Source organism: Mauremys mutica, chromosome 7 (genome assembly GCF_020497125.1).
Source record: "Mauremys mutica isolate MM-2020 ecotype Southern chromosome 7, ASM2049712v1, whole genome shotgun sequence".
Classification (NCBI taxonomy): Eukaryota; Metazoa; Chordata; order Testudines; family Geoemydidae; genus Mauremys; species Mauremys mutica.
The window spans coordinates 103,792,094-103,806,864 of NC_059078.1; the positions used below are offsets into that span (position 1 = coordinate 103,792,094).

Sequence of the window (14,771 nt, forward strand, 5' to 3'; positions counted from 1 at the left end):
TATGCAGGAATAAATAACACTTCCTTATTCATTTTCTACATACCTGTGATGAAGCCCCTGCCCCACACTGGGCTCTAAGGGGTTAATAAAGCCATAGGGAGGCTGCACAGGAGGCAGCCAATCAGAGAAGGGCTGAAGGGAGAAGCCAATCAAGGCCAAGCAGGCCCATATAAAAAGGGAGCTGATGGGCAGAGAAAGGTAGTTCTCTGCTGGGAGTCCATGGAGGAAGGACTGTGACCCTGGAGGGTTGAGAGAACTACCAGCACCCTGGACAGAGCAGTGCTACTAGCAGGGACTAGGAGAGTGAGAGACAGCTCCTGGCCTGCTGGAGCTTGCATGTTAAAGCCATGAGGCAAGGGCAAAGAGGATGCTGGGGCCATGAGGAAGTGGCCAGACAATTTGCTGCAGTAGTCACAAAGGGAAGTGGCTGAACAGTGGGATTGCAGGTACCCTAGAATTGGGCAGCACAGTGCATGACATGGCTGGAGGGTTGTGTTGCTGAAGAGGATGCTGCAGTCCTTGGAGAGATGTGGGTCCTAGAGCAGGAGTGGTGAAAGCAAGGCACAACCTGAAGAGGGTGCATTAACATGCAGAACTAATTCCCATGACAGCCAGCAGGAGGCATCAGAGTGGTGAGTGAATCCTTTTGCTGCACCATTCATGATTTTATAGACCTCTGTCACATCCCTTCTTAATAGTTGCTTTTCCAAGCTGAAAAGTCTGGGTCTTTTTAATCTCTCCTCATATGGAAGCTATTCTGTTCCCTTAATCATTGTGTTGCCCTTCTCTGTATCTTTTCCAATTCTAATATCTTTTTTGAGATGGGGTGACCAGAACTGCACGCAATATTCAAGATGTAGGCATACCATGGATTAATATAGTGGCATAATTTCTTATTAGCTATCCCTTTTCTAATTATTCCTAACATGCTATTAGCTTTAACTTCTTTTGTCAGCTTTACTACCCTTTTCCAGCTGCTAAATTTAATAACTATAGCTAAATGTATAGTAGGGGCCTTATCAGCTGCTATTAATGTAGCACCATTGATTTGACAAGCTGATCTGGCTCTAAACATTTTCTTGATATTACTTTCTCTTAATAAGTAATAAAAACATTAAAATAATGCAAAGGTTTCAAAAGTCAAGCATTCAAAATTTAGGAATCACCAGAGGAGCACTGAAAGCACTGGAGAGACAGAAACCAGTAGCACAGACAGTGTGTTCAGCAGCATAGTGCAGAAGCAATTACAGGAAATGTTCTTCTCAGCCCCTGAAGACCTTGGTTGGAGAATGCTCAGTGCAGGCAGAATCTTCAGAGAATTTAGCAGCTATAATCTAAGTCTCTGAGCATGTACAAATTAAGATTTCCAGATGCTCATAACTTGGCTAAATTTGGATAGATTTTTCACAGCAATGGCAAAAGGCACATACTTGACACCAGGGCAACGGCAATCTTCAAGTCCCTGCTCCAATGCACTGAGGCACTCAATCAATTCCCTGCCTCAGGCATTGGTGCACCATAGTCCCTCCTTTTCTCTGCATGTTTGTGGCAGGGCAATGACTCACCAGCAGAGCACCTCCTACTGGTCATCCAGAGAATTAGCTCTTTCCAGCCCAGAGCACCCTCTGCAGGCTGGTGTCTGGCCTACTGCTGGCCCCATGTCCTTCACAGACCCTGGTGCCCTTTGCCCAGGGGTTCTACCCACTGCAGTACCCCCATCCTCCCAGGGGAACCCCCAACCCTCTATCCCCACCTTGCCTCAGTGGCTATTGCCAGTCTCACCAGCAGTCTGTAAACCACTCATCATTGGCAAGGGAGATTGGACAAGCTGCCTCTGCCTATTCCTGGGCTGCCCCTCTGAAGCACTAGTACCATTTGTGGGCCCTTGACTAGGCCTGCAGCCTTGAGTTTTGCTAGGCTGAAGCTCCCTCTGCCCTTCCCCAGCACTGCTCCACCTCTGGTACCCTGCTCAGCTTCCAGGCAGCCAGGTCCTTCTCTCTCACACAAGCTAGAGTGAGTGTGTCTGAGCTCCTGGCTCACAGCCCTTTTATAGGGCCGCTGTGGCCTGATTGGGGTGTGGCTGCAGCTGTGGCTGTTTTCCCAATGACCTAGCCTTTCCTCCTGGCCTAGCCCTCTCCAAGGGCTGGCTCTTAACGCCTTCTTAGCCGGAGCCTGGTGACTGCCCCACTACAATGTTACACATAATAATTTAGTTTCCTGTGGGCTACAATACTTCAGTCTAATGTTGGGGTTAGTGTGCCAGTACAGGGTGGTGGTGGTGGCGTGTGAGAACCAGGAGGTTAGACTACATCCAGAAGGGACATCAGATCTTCTAATCTCTGACTTTAACAATGTATTTTTCCCTAACATTGTTTTGTGAAACAGCTGTACTGTTTTTGCAGAAAATTTTCCAAAATAGTCAGCCTGAGGCAGACACCTGGCAGGGGACGTTTCAGCTAAAGTTTTATAATGTTATAAGTAACCAAAAAAAATGTGTGTAATGAAAAGGGTCAGGCAAGCTTAATTATAGACATTTCTAACCTGAATGAGCAATAGCTGTAGTTGCCATAGGGAAGTTAGGTAATTCTGAAAGGGAGAGGAGGTGGTCTACACGAATATGAATAGAAGGGGAGGACATGAGACAGTTTCTCTATTCATATGTTGCCCATGCTATGGGGAAACATGAGAACTTCTGAACTCAAGTCATTTAGTGCCTGCTTTTCTGAAAGTGGTCTCATTTTGTTTGTGTATAATGCAGTAGGTGCAAACACCATAACGGGCTTTTCACAAACACCGTGCACATCCATATGATAGATGGTCTGTAATGTTTGTCCACTCACTGTGTATGGGGAGATCTTGACACTACTACTGCTTTTTGCTGAAAGTAGCCAAGCTAGCAGACCATAAGTGGGCTTATGCAGCAGCCTTAGCATGTCTGAGTCAGGAGGGGAGGGGGTTTGGGTGCCACAGAAGCTACAATGAAAGTATATTTCTTAAATCAGTCCATTTGTCACTCACAATTCCTAATTCAAAATAGGTAAAATAAATATAGAATGAAGGAAGCGGTTAATTTGCAGTAGATGAGTTACAAAGTTATTTTTACAGACAAAATACAGTCACTGGGACCTACTTACCAAGAGGGCTCTTGAGCTGGAAAAACTCACAGGGCATATGTTTCTGATCTCTTACATCAGTTTAACACAATTGACTTTAATAAGCTATTCCTGACTTATATAGGTGTAAGTGAGATCCACATCAGGTCCATACTTTCTGGTTAGAAGATGTGGATCATACTGAATATTAAGATAAAATAAAAGGAGGGTGGACCTATCCCCATAAGGAAACTGGTACAAATACAGGATTCACAAAAGCAAAACATGTTGGTTTTCTCTAACAATTTTAAATGTAATATTGAAGTATCCATAGCTCTCTCTGAAAAAAGGGTTTGCTACCCAGATATTTCCAGAAGAATCAGTTAATAAAGTGAGTAGACCTGGTCAAATATGGACAAAAAGTCCACCAAAAATGTCGTCATTTGCTGAACAATATATTGAAAAAATAGTATTTGCCCAGTCACAGAATTGACTGAACACTGCTGCTAAAAAAAATAATCACTGAATAAATTATTTGATGAACACTGGTAGAATTTTGTCAAATGTATTATCAAAATGGTATCTGTTCTGCTTATCTCCACAACATACAAAGAACTATGTGTAAATTGCATGTCTCCTCAAAAGAGAGGGATTTTAAACTTTCGCCACTCAATTCCACTTGCAATGATAAATCTCGGACTACAGGTGTTTGTCTTGGAAGTCTTGCATCACACTTGTAGGAGGGGAAAAACAGCTGAAAGAACTGGAACAAGTTATTTTGTCTCCTTTGTTCGAGGGTTTGCACACTGTTTGTGACATACATTTGCAAGCTTGGTAGTCTTAATGAATTTCCAACTGCTTCAGGTAGTAATGTCAAAGTAGAGTAGTGGCCAATCTGTACTTGGCTGACCCTTGCTAGTGGTATCATATCTCTGTCATATCAAGATTAGATTATATTATATGCACTCTACATGCAGGGCTGGATTCAGACTATAGACCAGTGTCTGGCACCCTGGCTCCTGGAGTCATGTGATTACATCAGATTCTTAGCTTTCCTATATTAAAAGTAAGTTCTAAAAGTTTATGAAAGAAACCTTCAAAATATGAACTGTCTGTAACTGAAGCAGTGCTATTTGCCTGAATCTACAAACAGCCTGAAACAATAATTCTGAATGACGTGAACTATCCCAATGATGTCAATTGACGGTTAATGCCAACATCCACTGTTCCAGAGCCCTGCCAACATCATCCCAAGAAAGGACTCTGGTGGGAGAAGAGTGCAGCATATTTGGTTTGCCCACCTAAATACAGCTAGATACAGCCTGACTTCTGGGATAAGTAGTAGATGCCAGGGAGGACTCTGTAGCCCACTTACTTCTCAAACGGAGAGAAGGGGCCCTTGCTGCCACTTCTTGGGGTTGCGGGGGGAGGCGGGGGAAGGAACTGTTCCCAGATGCTGTTTGTTTTATTTGTGGACGGGATTTGCAAATATTTATGTAGCAATAAGGACCAAATAATTCCTTTACATTATGTACTTTAGTAACATGCATCAAAGTCAAAATCTGCCTCTATATATCCCAACAGTTAATTTATCCCCCTTACTGTGAAAATTCATTATTATCTCTCATCTATCTCACTTTGGCAGGGACTGTCCCAAGATTTGCCCATGTGTTTCAGGTAATTGCAATTCTGGCCAATACATGAGGATTGTGGCAGCAGTGAAGGAAGAACCAGGTGGTGGTTTTGTGCTCAGATCACAGCTGGGCCTCTCAGTTTCTCAGCAGCCTACTAATTACCTCTTGCTGACTGCTGCATCTTCAGTAGCCACTTTCAGTTTCTTGCTTTTTTTCTCAGTGGGAGAGTCCCACTGAATCTATGAAATAGTAGTAGCACCGACAATGGGACAGGAAGCCCATTTTCCAAGCACAAAATGAAGCCCCCAAAACAGAGGTAAAGGTAATTTAACTGAGCATTTTTTATGCTAACAATGAAACATCAAGACAAAGTAAACTAGCACAAGAGAGACTGTATTTGTCTAAAGGGTTTATAGTGCCACCTGTCACCATAGTAACTGAGTTTTATGGTGTAATTATCGCTTCTGAGTGGCTTTCATTCCATTTTGGTCTATTTGGCAGGGTGCAGAGAAATGAGATCTTTGCTGAAGTCTCTCACAGCTCATACCAACACATCTAAAAGTGCTGAGGCACTGAAGCAAGAATCCTAAGCATGGCTGTGATCATTTAACAAGTTCTGCAGCAGGTCAACCTCTTACTTCAGCAGGGCCCTAAGTGGCCATAGGGATCCGCCCAGGCAGAAATCATTGCAGGATCGGGGTCCTCTGGGCTTATAACAGGAATGTATGTAAAATGGCATTCACTGGTCAGCCGAAGAGGTAGGATGTAAGATTTGCGGGTTAATACAGGAGCCACTGATATATCTAAATGGAATGACTTCTCATTGTTATTGACCGTACAGGGTTTTTAGTCTGTTATTGTTGGTTGGTTGCATTTTGATAAAACCTCACAATAGTAATTATAGAAAATGTACATGGACTTGCCATCTTTAATAAAATAAAGCAATTGGACATTATGGCTTCACAGGAAGCAGGGGTTTCTTTCCTGTCAATTCTCACCTTTTGTGGGATAATATATTTCCCAAAATTTTGGCTTCTTGAAAATGTTTACAGACCAAAATACCTTTGTTCCAGAAAAGCACAGCCATGCGTGTTCAAGATATATTGTATTTTTGCTACATTCACCAAACTGTCCTTTTTTTGTTTTGTTTTGTAAGCAAAGGAATGCAAGAGAACTATTACCACAACTTAAAAATATGTACACAGTAAAACATAGCTCCGCTGTGTGCATTAAAAACTTACTACTACAGCTGTTCAAAAAGGTACTCTTGCTTTTTTGATAGTTTTGAAAAAAGAGGAGGATGTTAACACCAGAAATAAAGTAACAAAATATATATTAAAAAAAATTGCAAAAATCACAATCAAACTGAAACCATATTGAGATGACAATGATTGTAAATTTCATAAATGGAAATACATTGTAAAATTATGTGACCTCCTATTTCTCAAAGACTTGCATTATAATATTCTTTTCCATGAAGAGTTCTTGGTAGATTGCAAACACCGAAGGTGAGCAGGATTTTACTTCTATGAACTGCTGAAATGGAATTCAAAAAAGAATCATTCAGTTCTGTATGCTTCTTGAAGCAGAAAATTCAAGAAGTGTATTGCCTTTCTTTAGCCTTTTAACAAGATTTCTTTATAGGGTTTTTTAAAGCTCAAATTACTTGCTTGGGAGCATTATTGTTAATTCTAAAAACTATAAAATAGGCTGGTAATTAATCAGCAAAATATACTTTACCTGTAATTGGGGAATTGATCCAAAAGACAGTCATGGTTAAAAAACAAAACAAAACTGACTGCCCTCTGCTATCAAAGTCATCCATTCCAAAATAGTGTAATCAAGAATGACAACAGTAAAAAAAAAGTATATAGTTGTTAACAGCAAAGGCAGTAGCAATACTGATTAACATATATACAGTATAGCTTGCACATGCAATATTTCATCTGCAATGGTAAACTGTAAAAATTAACTCATTTGTGTGGCTGTAATAGTTTTAAAAGCAATATCATAAGCAATATTGTATTGCTTACTTATATCATTCAAGGATGTTTAGCTTTTGAACATAAGCCTTCTAATACTTGCACCTCCATTCCTAGCCCAGCTGCTGTGAATGTTTTTATGCATTTTTATGTGGGAGAGAATGAATTTCAGATTAATTAATAGAATGATATGACAGGTTTTTGTCTAGAACCCTGATGGATGGTACATAACGGGTGTGTGTGTGTTTCAGAACTACTACAATTGTAGTTCCCTTTTCCAGTAAACTATAATCTCATGTTGAATATTTAAGATGCAAGTAAAATTAAACAGCTAGGGCTGTTTTTCAAGGATTTAAAACTCACCTATAAGCAAGGAAATTATTCTAGGCCAAAGTAAAAGTTCTCAGTTGCACAACGAGAGAGAAATTTGAGAAATGAATGTCCATTTCACCCTGGTCTCAAGAATGCTACAATCTTGCCATATCAGCTTTTGTGCGTTAGCTGATTTATCAAAATATATGGTGCTTGCCATCTATTGAAGTCAAGCAAACTGTAGACAGAATAAGGACAATATTAGAACTAGTTTATGAACTTCTCCTCTTGTTTTTCTATTGAATAAAATGGTAGGAAGCCTTCATTCTAGTCTTTGACTCTCCTCGGAATTCCTGTATGACACTTGATTCCTCTGAGCATCAATTTCTTGATCTGTCAAATGGTGATGGCTAATGACGTACCTATTCATTCAAAGGAGGCAAATTTATTCATGGTTAGAAAAGTACTTTGCAGTCCTCAGATGACTGGTATCAAATAAATATAAAGAAATTGTCATTTTACATTGAATTTTTGCACCCCATTATATTGGGCCAGGATCACTGGTCTTCAGAGGGAATTCACCCCACAAGAGGAAAAGTGGTTGTCTTGGGTATTCCAGCAAGAGTAAGCGTAGCCCTGCTAGTGGAGGATGTACGGAGGACCTGATCCTGCAAATATTTATACATCCATTCAGTCCTATTGAGTCCAATTAAATTATGCACATGCAAGAAGTTAAGCATGTACATAAGCATTTGCAAGAATGAGGCATCTCTGAATAAAGTTGTTTCTAAATTCCCTGGGCTCCTCTTATTTTTTCCCTACTGCTTGATATGACCTCAGAAGGTCCTGCTAACAGAATCCCTCTTCTCTTCTGTATGCCAGCCTTATCCCCCACTATCTTGTTTTCTAAACTTAGGGGGAGATTTTCAAAGTCACAATGGGGAATTAGACACCCATCTTCCACCTTGGCCTTTGAAAATCTCCCCCTTAGGTGGGTTAGTCCCCATTCATAGTGGTAACTCTGAGCCTTTTAATTGTGCTTGTTGCCCTATGATGTGTTCAAAGCTTTCCTTTTAGTAGGACATCTAAAGGTGTGCACAATATCCTGGAGTTACTTTTAATGATGGATGCAGTGTGGTTTTGCTCTCATTTCCCACTATGTATTCAAAGATCCTGTTAGTTTTCCTGACTGCCACCTAGAATTACACTTTGCTTCAGATCTCAGCTAAACTATCTTAAACTATCTTAAATCCTTCTGCTGCTTATTTGCTGTATAGGAATGTTGAAAATGTAGTCAGTATTCCAACTCTGACACAATCTACACCACTTTTTATTTTCCACTCGTTTAACTACAGAAAAATAATTCTGTATTGTTACCACCTTGTCTTTCCACTTTTCTGATTGTGTTTGTGTTTGAACAAACATAAAACACTATGTGTATTTGATTGGTCTGTGTTGGCCAAATCCACCACTGATTCATACCCCACTCTGACAGAGTGTACCTGGCCTTTTGTGGCCCCCTACTGGAGGCCCTGTGGTCCTACTACACCCCACTCCATGAAGGAGCTGCAGAGGTGTATCCTCCAGACCTTCCTAGAGAGGTCTCTGGAAGCAGCCAATTAGAGCCCAGCAGGATTGATAAAAGGAGCTGCAGGGATTGAGCAGGTCAGTTCTTGGCTGGCAGCAGAAGGATGAGTGCTAGTCAAAGCTGTTTGACTGGTTGCATTTCCTTAAGCTGGGAGAAGGAGGACCTGAACTCTAGCCCTAAAGGTAAGGGAGAAAGATAAAGGGGACAGGCAGGAAGAGGCCCAGGGAATGCAGCAGGAATTAATTAAGGGTAACAGTATGTGGCTGCTGATTGTGGGCCCTGGGTTGGAATCTGGAGTACTGGATTGGGCCCTGGTTTCCCTCACTGGCAAAGTGGCCTAAGCCTGGTGAAGGGGACAAAATTTCTTGAATGCCCAAGTGAAGGGCTGGATTTAAAGAGCCCAGAGGTGAAACTAAAGACCCTGGTGGGGGCAGACAGTTTGGTGAACTCTTTGCTACCCAGGAAGGAGGCCACTTTTGATTGTGTGACTCGGTGAGAGGGCTGAGCCACTGAAGACCTGCCAAGCAAGGCTGACAACCTACAGGGTGTGCTAGGGGCAGGAAGAAGCCTGCAGTATGAGATGCAGCAGCAGGAGGTGCTCAAAAAGTGAGTCCTACCCTCAACTATGAATTCCCTTTAACACAGGAATTGCTCTACCACATGAAACTAGCAGTCCACCTGGTTCATTATTCTGGCTCTGTCAAAGAACAGTACCAGATGCTTCTGAAAAGGGGGAAGACACTTCAGAGTAGACAATTACCTATGAATTGTCTAAAAAATTACCCTGATATGACCACTTTGTGGTTGGTTTAGGCAGGGCCGCCCAGAGGATTCCGGGGGCCCGGGGTCTTCGGCGGCGGGGGGCCCTTCCGTTCCGGGAACCGCCGCCAAAGTGCCCCGAAGACCCGCGGCGGGAGCCCCCCGCCGCCGAATTACCGCCAAAGCGGGACCCGCTGCCGAAGCGCAGCCCGGTCTTTGGCGGTAATTCGGCGGGGGGGGGTCCCCGCCGCGGGCCTTCGGGGCACTTCGGCGGCGGGTCCCGGAACAGAAGGGGCCCCCCGCCGCCGAAGACCGGGCTGCGCTTCGGCGGCGGCGGGTCCCGCTTCCCCCCCGCCCCGGCCCCAGCCTCTTACCCGAGCGTGTCTCCGGCGGGGCCTGAGCTCCGTCCCGCTCAGAGCCGCGTGGTGAGGGGGCGGGGCTGTGAGCTCCACGCCGAGCGGAGGCAGCTGCCCCGCCCCCTCCCCACGCCGCTCTGAGCGGGGCGGGGCTCAGGCCCCGTTAGAGCTCCCAGCCCCGCCCCCTCACTACGCGGCTGGGATCGGGGCGGGGCTCAGGGGCTCGGCCGGAGACTCGGCACTTGATGCGCTTAGGCTCCAGGAGCAGGGCGGAGGCGGAGGCGGGAGCCTCTGCTCTTCTCTTGGGGGGGCCCCTGCGGAGCCCGGGGCAAATTGCCCCCTTTGCCCCCCCCTCTGGGCGGCCCTGGGTTTAGGCCTGATCCATAGTCCTTATTTTTCTAAATTCTATGCAATGTAAATATAGATGTTCTCATTATCAACAAATGATTAATCATTTTTGATTCCTACTAAGCCCTGAGCCTCAATGATATCTTGTTACCATGAATTCCTAAGGTCAATTGTGCATTGTGTAAAAATGGTGTATGCATTTCATTGACTGTCCCATTGTTCTGTATTATGCTATGTCTAGGAGCACCTGTCTTTACCTTCTCTTTACCATTTATTATTTTGCATATCTCTAGGATATCCCATTTTATTCATCTCTTCTAAACAAAACTGTTCTCTTATTTATTTATTTTTTTAATTTCTCAGGTCTCCAATGATTGTCACCTATTTCTGCCCAACCTCTTTGAAACAATGACCAAAACTGAATATAGTATTCCAGATAAAGTCATACAGTTGGTCTCTGTAAGGACATTACAATATTTATAATAGTCTAATGTTGTTGTCTTCTATTCCCTTTTTAAACACCCTAACACTAAAAAAAAAAAAAAAAAAATTGGTGATCAACACTATACATCGAGCAGATGTTTTCACTGAGGCCGTTGTTACAAATAAATTCCTGGGTGTTTACTGCTCATGTAGAATGCCTCATTGTGTATAGATCCAGATTATTCCTTACTTTGCATTTGAAAACAGTGAATTTCATCTGCTATTATGCTACCAACTGCTTTTGCTTTGTTACATACCGCCAACGTTCTTTAGACTTCTCAAGCTTTGACTGATTTAAATTTATGTCATTGTCAGTTTTTCCCACCTCACTGTCCAACACCTAATCCAGAACATAAAGAACTTCAATCCTAAATATAGAACATTTCACTGCCCATTGTTTACCTCTTACAATCTTGAAAATTGATTCCCAAACCTTGTTTTCTGTCTCTTACTGAATATCTAATTCACGATAGAACTATCAAGCCTGCAGCTTTCTTGGATTTTAATCATAAGGCTTCTGAAAACCTAGTTAGACTTAATGGTATGTTTCTTAGTGTAAGGTAACGCCCCACCAGTCTATAGGCACTTCTCCTCTTGCTGGTAAGCTGTATCTGCTGCCTTTGCTTACTCATTCATATTACTCAGGATACATAGTCAAGAACACTAGCATTGCCTGATTTTAATACCTTTTGAACTTGTTCCTTCTTGTATGACTAGTTCATTTATTTTTTTTGCTTTCTCCTAGAAAATGTGTTGCAGACTGCAACATGGTTTTACCACATTTCCCTGCTGAATACTAACTTTTTTTTAATGCTTGGGGAATCTAAAGAATCATAGAATCATAGAATCTCAGGGTTGGAAGGGACCTCAGGAGGTCATCTAGTCCAACCCCCTGCTCAAAGCAGGACCAAACCCAACTAAATCATCCCAGCCAGGGCTTTGTCAAGCCTGACCTTAAAAACCTCTAAGGAAGGAGATTCCACTACCTCCCTAGGTAACCCATTCCAGTTCTTCACCACCCTACTAGTGAAAAAGTTTTTCCTAATATCCAGCCTAAACCTCCCCCTCTGCAACTTGAGACCATTACTCCTTGTTCTGTCATCTTCTACCACTGAGAACAGTCTAGATCCATCCTCTTTGGAACCCCCTTTCAGGTAGTTGAAAGCAGCTATCAAATCCCCCCTCATTCTTCTCTTCTGCAGACTAAACAATCCCAGTTCCCTCAGCCTCTCCTCATAAGTCATGTGCTCCAGCCCCCTAATCATTTTTGTTGCCCTCCGCTGGACTCTCTCCAATTTATCCACATCCTTCTTGTAGTGTGGGGCCCAAAACTGGACACAGTACTCCAAATGAGGCCTCACCAGTGCTGAGTAGAGGGGAATGATCACATCCCTCGATCTGCTGGAAATGCCCCTACTTATACAACCCAAAATGCCATTAGCCTTCTTGGCAACAAGGGCACACTGTTGACTCATATTCAGCTTTTCGTCCACCATAACCCCTAGGTCCTTTTCTGCAGAACTGCTGCCCAGCCATTCGGTCCCTAGTCTGTAGCAGTGCATGGGATTCTTCCGTCCTAAGTGCAGGACTCTGCACTTGTCCTTGTTGAACCTCATCATATTTCTTTTGGCCCAATCCTCTAATTTGTCTAGGTCCCTCTGTATCCTAGCCCTACCCTCCAGCGTATCAACCACTCCTCCCAGTTTAGTGTCATCTGCAAACTTGCTAAGGGTGCAGTCCACACCATCCTCCAGATCGTTAATGAAGATATTGAATAAAACCGGCCCCAGCACCGACCCTTGGGGCACTCCACTTGATACCGGCTGCCAACTAGACATGGAACCATTGATCACTACCCATTGAGCCCGACCATCTAGCCAGTTTTCTATCCACCTTACTGTCCATTCATCCAGCCCATACTTCTTTAACTTGCTGGCAAGAATACTGTGGGAGACTATATCAAAAGCTTTGCTAAAGTCCAGAAATAGCACATCCACTGCTTTCCCCTCATCCACAGAGCCGGTTATCTCGTCATAGAAGGCAATTAGGTTAGTCAGGCATGACTTGCCCTTGGTGAATCCATGCTGACTGTTCCTGATCACTTTCCCTTCCTTTAAGTGGTTCAGGATTGATTCCTTGAGGACCTGTTCCATGAAAAGCTTGTAAAATAAGCCAAATGGGATTCCTGAAAATATAGTGCATCACCTTGAAGGCTATGAGGGCCATCAGCAAAGGCTTCACTTGGCTTGGGCATGAAAAATATCTCAATTGTTTTTAATTACATTTTATTTTGAAGTTTTATGACTTAAACTTCCAGTGATTAGCCCTGACTTATTATAGAGTGCTGCAAAATGACCATGAATATTCATGCAAAAGCTGTCAGTAGAGCCTGAAGTTCTTTAACGTGATCGAACAGCTTATTGGGTTACATGAGGTGGTTGGTTGGCAGCTTCAGTCTGGTTACTAATATACACGTGTCTGTATTTAAAAACTGATCACAACTTGCACCCTTGTTAGCAGCCTTAGCAGGGAGACCAGGGACTGAATAACCTCAGAAGCTTATGTGCCTCACCAGCAGTGATGAGAAGGTAATATGAAGTACATTCCACTGCCCTAAGCTAAAATACTTCTGTTAGCAAAGTTTCCACTTCTGTCAAAATGGCACCTTTCTGAACCACTGTGCTTTGAAAAGCAAAGTTTGGTATCTTCTTATTACTCAGCCATGTCTATTAAAATGAGTTATTAACCCTATCTTTAAAATTGTTTCAGAATCTCATGGGATGTGAAGAGTGACTGAGTTGTGGTCAATAGATGTAAAAACTGATGCAAAATCTTTCACTGGATTCTGTTAGATTCTGTACTTATAGCAGTCTCAAAAGAATGTCTTGATTTTTATTTTAGATTCATAGAGAATAAAAAGAGACTTCCAGACCTATTGAAATTAGGAAACATCTACTAGATGTCTTTCATCATTCATAGATAAAAATTGTTAAACCTTTCATAACATACCAGTATGTATCCTCCAGAGTCAGACAGATAGAGTCTAAGATAATAGAACCATTTTATCCCCTTTATAGACTATTCATTGCAGCTGGGCATATTAGCAACTGAGTTCTGCTGCACAATATTTCAAAGGACTGGATTATCCTTTCCATTCCTGTAAATAAAAAGGCAGTTATATTGAGCAGATTTGGTCTGAGCAGGATAGAAAAAAGACGAATTGTTGGCTGTGTAACATCTTCCTTTTTCCAGAACCCTGTGACAGTTCCTCCAGTGGAGTTTAGGCCCTTTAATTTTTGTAGGAAGGGCCTGGGATTCCTTTTTTTTTCCCCTTCCCCTCCAGAGATTATGGCTATCTTAGTAGGAAATCTAAGTAGATGGTACCAGAAGCACCATTTGCTTAGGATGTGTGCTTGTCTTTCATAAGGGCGTGTGAAGTAGGGCAGGGGTGTTGGAGGTAGATTGTACAGGATGGGTATCTGGTGAATAGCAACAAGAAGGAAGTTCTGCTTCTGAGCCCTGTCTACACTAGCACAGTAAGTCAACCTAAATTATGCTACTCCAGCTATGTGAATAACACAATGTAGCTTAGGTCAACTTACCACAGTGTCTACACCACACTGTGTTGACAGGAGACATTCTCCCATCGACTTACCTTACTCTTCTCATTCTGGTGGAGTACCAGAGTCGACCAGAGAGCGCTCTGCCATTGATTTAGTGGGTCTTCACCAGACCTACTAAATCAAACCTCTTCTCCACTCCCCCCACCCCCCCGTGCATCAATCACAGCAGTGTTGATCTCTGGTAAGTTTAGACATGGCCTCAGAAGGCAGGGGTGATCAGTGGAGTACTGTACATGCACAGCTGACCCACCATGGACCTGAAACTTCATTTATCCACAGATCCTTAGGGTTGGAAGGTTCTTAATTTTTTCTCCGAGAAGACTAGAAGGAAACTTGTATATTTTCCTCGGGCTGTCTGGTTTTTGGTTCTCAATTCCCTCCTGCAGGATATTCCTCCCTGCCTCCGACAACTAACTTTAAGGCAACATGGAATAAATCACAAAGCTATTAGATGGTGTATCTGAAGATGTATATTTTTGGAGAGCATAGCTTTGTGCAACTGCATAGCCATGAAATATGTCAGTGTCACCTGCCTGCCAGTGAACAATCACTATTTTTAAAAACTGATATTCTGTTAACTGAAAGTTCTTCAGG

At 42.9% G+C, this 14,771-nt stretch overlaps 1 long non-coding RNA gene across 1 annotated transcript in view; it reads left to right on the forward strand.

Annotated features, from left to right (window-relative positions):
- The first annotated feature begins 230 nt into the window (after positions 1 to 230).
- LOC123373651 overlaps positions 231 to 14,771 on the forward strand; it is a 55,759-nt gene continuing 41,218 nt past the window's right edge. Inside the window, exon 1 of the long non-coding RNA XR_006580799.1 lies at positions 231 to 632. This is a non-coding gene — a long non-coding RNA (uncharacterized LOC123373651). The remainder of the gene's footprint in view (positions 633 to 14,771) is intronic.